The 8018-nt window shown below is 44.4% G+C and overlaps 1 long non-coding RNA gene across 1 annotated transcript; it reads right to left on the bottom strand.

Annotated features, from left to right (window-relative positions):
- Nucleotides 1-5261: 5261 nt before the first annotated feature.
- LOC147990915 (uncharacterized) lies at nucleotides 5262-6798 on the bottom strand. The gene is made up of 3 exons (XR_015610123.1): nucleotides 6735-6798; nucleotides 6527-6658; nucleotides 5262-5978 (listed from the first exon to the last, which is right to left on the bottom strand). It is a non-coding gene; the product is annotated as an uncharacterized LOC147990915 (long non-coding RNA).
- Nucleotides 6799-8018: the final 1220 nt, after the last annotated feature.

Raw genomic sequence — 8018 nt, 5'->3', positions numbered from 1 at the left:
GAAGACCTTCCCAAGTTGGCGCGATATCTATCTTAATCCTTTTCTACGAGAATAAGTAGTATGCCATATCCGTTGCTTGTCATCAATTTAAATTGGTGAAGGATAAGCATAATGTAATTCTTATTCTTGTTTCATCGAGTATTTTCAACTCCTTAGTCCGGAGACTAATCAAATTCTTGTTTTCAATTGTTCATCTTTCTTTTCCCGGAGTTCCAAGCTCTCTCAATTTTCTCGTCATGGAGATCGATCTAATCATTGCAAGGCTTCACCTTGTGTTTTCAACTTCTCTTTCCTTTTGTTTGATCATCCTTTTGTTACCGGAGTTGTTCATGGAGGCTACATGGTGGTTCGTCAAGGATCCTTTTCACTCTTTAATCGTTCTTCAAGATATCTCTCGAAGCTATGATCTATCAAGCTATACTTCAAGTATTCTTCATCTTGCGTTCCGAAGTCCAATTCGTTCTATATTATCTTTTGAGGTGGTGTTATGTCATTGTTGATAATTTCCATTCGTGTTTCATGATTCACAAGTTTTCAAGAGTGACATATCTAAAATCCATCATTTTCTCTTCGTTCAAGACATCTTTTCAATCCATCAATCTCTTCATTGGAGTTATATTGGGTTATATTTCACCTAAAGCTTTCCCTAAGGATTGTTGCTATTTATGGTGCTTATAAACGACCCTATTTCTTCATTTATCCTCCCGGTGAAATAAGTTTCTCGTCTCCTTGTTGATATCAATCCAATTTATTGTTTCATTAGTGGTAGAATTTCACCTCATAATTTTGGGATGTTTTCCATAAGCCCACAACAAGCTTACTCTTTTCGTTGTTGATGATCCAACAACTCTGTTCTAGCATTTTTTGTAAGGGTGCTCTCTCAAGATCTTGTTTCCCTCTATTTATTGCATTCCTTTCTTTCATTTCTTCCGGATGCATTGTGATGTTTCTCTCTTCACCCGTCAACTCGTTGTGTCAAGATCATGTTCTTTCCTTTGCTTATCCATTTAACCGGAGTGTTGTGCCCTTTTCTCAAGTTCTTTTCGCCTTATCAAGCCTTGCATCTCTTTTCAACCGGAGTGCTATCCGGATCTGTTCTTCCTCGTTCCTCTTTTCTAATGGAGTGTTTTCAACTTCGTTCATCTCCGTTGTATTCTTATCTCGAAATGGTTTAACCTTTTCAAGGTTCTTTGGTTTCACTCGTTTATCAAAGAAGCAACTTTGTTTTACCTCTTCCTCTTCCGCTTTTCTCCGGTGCCGTCCTAGATCTCGGGACGAGATCCTCTCGTACTGGTGGAGTGTTGTAATGCCCCGAGGCCGTTGCGCTAGGTGTCTTCCAGTTATTCGCTGCTGTTTCCTTGTCATTTGTTTGCGTGTCATGCATCTCATATCATGTCATCATGTGCATCGCATTTGCATACGTGTTCGTCTCATGCATCCGAGCTTTTTTCCCTGTTGTCCGTTTTGCGATCCGACACTCCTATGTCCTCCGGCGCCCCCTTTTGCCTCTTTTCGTGTGCGGGTGTTAAACTTTCTTGGATTGGACCGGGACTTGCCAAGCGGCCTTGGTACACTACCGGTAGACCGCCTGTCAATTCGTGCCATTTGGAGTTCGTTTGATACTCCAACGGTTAACCGGGGAACCGTAAAGGCCTCGTGTGTGTTGCAGCCCAACACCCCTCCAAGTCAGCCCACAAACCCATCCAAACCCCCTCCATCCTCTCGGTCATTCGATCACGACCGCGTGGCCGAAAACCGCACCTCATTTGGACTCTCCTAGCTCCCTCTACCTATATATTTGCACCTTCCCCCGAAAATACGCGAATGAAACCCTAGATCTTCCTCCTCCGCGCGCCGGACATGTCCACGCCGCCGCCAGACATGTCCGCCTCTGCCCCCTCGTCCAATCGAATGCTGCCACCTGTCCACCACCGCCGGCCCCGTGCCGCCGGCCCGCGGAGCCCATCGCAGGCCCGCATGGGCCCAAGCCGCCGCCGCCGACGCCCCGTTCCTCCGCCCCCGCGCGCCGCCCGCCGGGACCTCGCCGGAGCACCTCGTGTCCCGCACCGCCGTATTTGCCCGGCACCCTGCCGCCCGCACCGGATCAGCCCTCACCGGCGCGCCACCTCGCCTCCTGCCGCCCGCGCGCAAGCTCCTCCGCCTCGCCGTTCGTCGTTGGCCGCCGCCGCCAGACGCCATGGCCGCCGCCCGCAGTCATGGCGCCACCGCCTCGCCTCCCGAGCGGGCCACGAGCCACCTTGCCCTGCAGCCCATGCCACTCACGCCGCCCAAGCCGGCAACTGCCTCCCCGCGCTGCCCTCATCGAGATCCGGCCGGATCCGGCCAGGTCTGGCCCGGAACCACCAACTCCGGCGAACTCCGACCTAGCCCGACTTCCTCGAGCTCGCTGGAGAACCGCGCCTCGCCGGAGACGAAGATGGATCAGATCCACCGAGATACGAAGCAAACGGCATCCCCGCGTCCCGGATATCTCCGTCCCGAGTTGACTTTTCCGGAGGTTGATTTTCTCTAAGTCCCCAGATCTGTGATGTTTTCAGGCCATGTTCATTGCATCATAACTTCATCACCATAGCTCTGTTTCATGCGCATGATATATCAGATTGTTCGTCTAGATGTGCTCTTCGTTTTGTTACATTGCACCATGCTTGTTTGAGTCCATCTTGATGCCCAAATGACTGTTGTAAGAGTGCTTCATAATGTTAGTTCCTGATTCTTAACAGATCTTGAGCATTTGTCATTTTTGCCATGTTTATTGTGTGCTGCATATGGTCATGATCTCTACATGTGTTTTGGACTATGCCATGCCATCTTTACAGGGGTTTATGCCATGTATTTTTGTGGTCAATGTGGTGACTAGCACAAGCATGCAAAGTAGCTCTCGTGATATTGCTGATTTCAGGGACTTACAATTTCACTGTCATTTTCCTGCTGTTATTTTAATGCCATGTATTCATGTTGCTACAGTGAGATTCATGCTTCTTTTGAGTATGTTCAGTAAGGATGATTTGGACATATGGTTGTGCTCTACCCATCCATTTCCCTATTTGTATTTATGGAGTACCCTAGCATGACTCAATCTTGCTCTACTTTGGCTATAAAATGTTCCTGGCAGATTGTTTACATGTTAATCAATTTTACCAAGGTTGTTGTAGTTGATCCATGCATGCTATGAAGTTGTTTTTGCTTTGTTTGGCTGCATGAACATGTATTATTGCCGGTAGTATGCTTAGCTTGTCATGCAATGCCTTATGATGAGTGAATCGAGCTCGCAAACATGCCTTCATAATTCTGTTTATGCCATGTCCAGTTTTCTGCTGTCTGAATCTGTTAACGAAACTTGCTATGTTTACGTGGGTGCCATCATATCTTCTGATCCTTTTTGGCTTATGGTCAGTAAGGGACTTTTGTTATATGCTTTGAGTAGATCCATGCCATGCCTTGTTTTGCTATGTTCTGTTCCTGTAGCATGTTGTTATCTTGCTCTGAACATTGCTTCCTGATGTTAATTTGTGGCATGTTGTTATTTTCACTAAGTCTGTGATGTTGATATCTTTTGCCCTTTTGCCATGCTTGTTTGAGCCTGCTCTTGTGTGATTTAGCCGTAGCTCAGTGTTCATCTTTTGTCAAGCATCTTGAGTAGATCACTGACATGTGCTTTGTTGCTATGTTAGCGGGCAGTAGCTTATATTCTTGTTGCATTTTAGATGGCATCGTGCTGTTAATCGCAGAATCATGCCATTCTTGTTTTTGCTTGCCATTTGCAAACCGTGCATCCGATTCCGGTGATCTTTATATCGTTTTCGACCAAAATCAACTCATCTTTCCAGTGGCACACTTGGTTTGCCAAGTTGAGGCCTGGTTCAATCTTTTCCTTTCAGAGCACGCATATGCATTGCATATCTCATCCCGCATATCATGCCATGTTTTGCATCATGTTGCTTGCGCATTGCACCGTGGTTGATTGTGGTTTCCTTTGCTTGTGTTCTTGCCTTGGGTAGAACCAGGAGACGAGTTCGTGATCGAGAAACCCGTTGAGTACGCTTAGGAGGATCAAGTTTACGTCAACTCTGAGAACTTTGCAGGCAAGATGACCATACCCTCGAAATCACTTCTATCTTTGCTTGCTAGTTGCTCGCTCTTTTGCTATGCTTCAATACCTACGACTTGCTATATCATGCCTCCCATATTGCCATGTCAAGCCTCTAACCCTCCTTGTCCTAGCAAACCGTTGTTTGGCAATGTTACCACTTTGATCAGCCCCTCTTATAGCGTTGTTAGTTGCAGGTGAAGATGGAGTTTGTTCCATGTTGGAACATGGATATTTGTTGGGATGTCACTATTATTATATCTTGTTTACTTTAATGCATCTATACACTTGGTAAAGGTTGGAAGGCTCGGCCTTATGCCTGGTGTTTTGTTCCACTCTTGCCGCCCTAGTTTCCGTCATACCGGTGTTATGTTCCTTGATTTTGCATTCCATACGCGGTTGGGTTATATTGGGAACCCCTTGACAGTTCGCTTTGAATAAAACTCCTCCGGCAAGGCCCAACCTTGGTTTTACATTTGCACTAACAACCTATCACCTTCCCTTGGGTTTTCGCGAGCCCGAGGGTCATCTTTATTTTAACCCCCCCCTCAGGGCCAGTGCTTCTCTAGGGCCTCATTTGGTTGTTGGGGTGGAAAAATCCTGGGAAATAGGCCCCTAGGGGGAGATCTTCCTGTGCATATGAATCCGTCCCACCACGGGGGAAATGGTCCCACTACCCCATGTGCCCAAATGGCAACAAGGGAGGGAAAGAAACCCCTCACGTAAAACATACAGATATAACACAACAGATCAAAGATAATTAGAAAAAACAGATCAAAGATAAAAATTGCACAAATAATTTTACAATAAAAGAACAGACACATACAAAAACTTCAGAATTCATGTAAACTATAATTTCATTAAAAAATACAACTGATATCCATCACTTCTCCAAGGTTCAAATACCCATCGGTCCACATTTCATTCTGATTAAGCGTTGAGCTAAACCTTTTTTTCGTGTTCCAACATAAAAGCAATCAATACAATTGGCATTGATGCATCATTGTTTAAGTTTGTTCACTAAAAAAATTCTGAATTATCAAGTTGTCATGTCCGAGGCATAGACACTTTCGAATATGATGGGCTGTAAGGTGAAAATCACTAGTCCTACTCAGGTCTTTTCTCCACTCCACATCTACATCAGGTACCACAACTCGATGTTCGTTGAACTACAAAAAAAGGAAGTTAGCACCATGTATCCAACTAAGAATTGTAACAATTACATGAGCACATGATGACTATAGCTTAGATTTTTAATAACAATCAGCAGAACTTGTTGAGAAAAAAGATAAGAGCCAGAATACTAACTTCTATTTCTGGTTATTGTGTCATACATTTCAGTAATAATTACTAAATAAGTAAGGACAGAAGGAAGGAAGATGATAAGCAATAGATCATTATTGTCAAGCTTCCCGCCAATATATAATTCCAAAATTAGTAAAAATGGGGACAAAAAATGTATAATGGGGAAAGTAAGGACAAAACAAACATGGATTTTTTAGTGCAGAGAATTAAAGGCGTCTATCTATAAAAGGATGTAAGGCAGTCTAACAAACAATTCACAAACAATGTATTCTCCGGCAGTGTCGTAAGTGTAAATGAATGCATAGCAGAACTTGTGCAACAAATGTAAAAAATTGTTATTGTTCTTCAGAAGAACCTAACGAACAGTAAGCATCACTTCTAAAAATAGTGTACTAAGGAAGATTCAAACCTGGAGCTAGCACAAGCACGATGAAAGTACTAAATTACTAATAGATATATGGCACATGCCCGCACTCCACTGCTGTTACAAGTTACTTCCCTGATGAGTGAATCTATAACTAGCTAGTTGATACTTGGCAGTACTTTCTCTTGCTTAAGCAAGACCCTGCAATTATTCGCAAGAAAGGAAAATTAACATCGGTGTAAAACTGTCGTCCTAGTAGGTAGCTAGTCTACTCTAGTGTGTCATCCCGTGAAACCGATGTCGAAACTGAAAAGGTTTGTCATTTGTCAACCAGATTGCTAGAAGGTCACTTGAATGATAGCATATTCTAACTGAAGCAACAAAGAAAAGAAAGTAAAGAAATATCAAGGTGTTTGAGTGTCCCGACAAATTCAGCAACACATACAAAATTACTAGTAGGAGTCCATAAGGAGCTGTAACAAGTTATTTTCCTGATGAGTAAGTTTGCTGTTACTAATTGGCACTTGGCAAGCTGGGAGTACTATCCATGCGTTGTGTTTCTTGCTTAATCAAGGTCTGCGAGTCAATGCCGTCTAACTAGACAGCCTGAAAAATAACATCACCAACCAAATCTCTTGCTGATTAGTCGATCAATTTATACCAACAAATAAATTTAAGCTTCCTCACATCACATATTTTGATTGTGTGACAAATTAAGGAGAAGGCATCCAGGGATGGCTGTCATATACCTTTCATCAGGTGAAATATTTTCAATGACCAACGAACCAAAAGGCACTTAGCCACTGAACACAACGTCTCCGCCACCACCTAGCATTTTCGGATAAAGCAAATCATTTGCTAATGTCAGAGGTTCAGAGCACCTGCATGTGGCACACAATCGAATACTTATCAGTTCAGGACACAAAAGTTTGCGCAAAAATGCATGAAAACACATACTGTAGGAAAGGCAGCACACATGTGCACCACGGGAAACACCAAAACAGCACCTAGACAGCCTCTGCAATAAGAAAAAAGCAAGACGTGTGTTAGTGTTATGATGAATATATGAGCTAGCTGAGAAAAATATGAGCCAACATGTGCCGAAATGCAAATTATAGGCAATTATATACAGATCAGTATATGAATTTAATCTTTCTAAAATGCTAGTTGTGGAGCTCTTTGTGTGCATGTAAGTGAAATGCATGATTATAGTGTATTAATTATGACACAACCATGCATAATGATACTGTAATTGATACTACTCCTATCTGATAATTGTCTATATGATCATCCTCCTAATGACTTGATCTTACACTAGGTCTCCAATATTTTGCCTACAAGTCTATTAATTGTGATTTGATTAGATGTCAACTGCTGCTGAACCGATCAAAGGTTGCTCCAATCATCTCTGAAATAAAGTACACTCTGACATTGACACTGCTTGTGCATTGGTGCCCTTGTATGAAAATTAGTTGTCTTGACTAGTACAGTAATTTACTCCGACTTATGCTTTTTCCCCCTTTCAGAAAGGAACAATACAGGAATATATGAGATGGATTCTTACTAACCAATGAGTAAATTTTTTCTCCGGCATGTGGAATTATTTAGAAGAAGAGAAGGCTCGAGTTCTTGGATCTGACCAGCAAGTTCAGGCATTAGTGCATGGACGGTGAGTTGATGGATTGGAGAAAAAAATACGAGGTGGAAGAGGAGGGGGGCTAACCATGGTGGAAGTAGGTGGAAGTTGACCGTGGAACCGTCGCCGTTGCTGTCATCGGAGGGGCAGGAACTTTGAGGAGGAGGGTAGATCTGGGGAAGGAGGAGGGTGACGACCACGGCCGTCGCCGTCGCTGGTGGGCGGAGCATGCAGGCGGAGCACCGGAGGGAGGGGGCGGTCCGTCTCTTCGGTCGCTGCCGGAGAAACTCGGAGGCGGAGGACTGGATCTTGGCCGTCGTTGCCTTTCGGTCGCTGCGCTTGCGGTCTCGCTCGAGCCGTGGCTTCTCTCCCCGACCCCTGGAGGCATGGAACGTTTCCCCGGGGAAACGACATGGGTAGGGCAGGGATACCTCCCCAACGAATCTGTCCAAACATCACGCTCGATTTCCCTGGCTCGATCGGGCCCGTACTTTTCTCGCCCGGGGAATAAGCGGGGTTCCCTCCGGTATCCCGTGCAACCAAACGAGGCCTAATTGTTGGTCCGAACTACTTGTAGTGCCACCTCGGGGAAACTTGAGGGTTGG

Source organism: Triticum urartu, chromosome 1A (assembly GCF_056163025.1).
Source record: "Triticum urartu cultivar PI428250 chromosome 1A, HENAU_Tu73, whole genome shotgun sequence".
Taxonomy (NCBI): Eukaryota; Viridiplantae; Streptophyta; class Magnoliopsida; order Poales; family Poaceae; genus Triticum; species Triticum urartu.
This window is presented reverse-complemented; position numbering and strand designations above follow the sequence as displayed.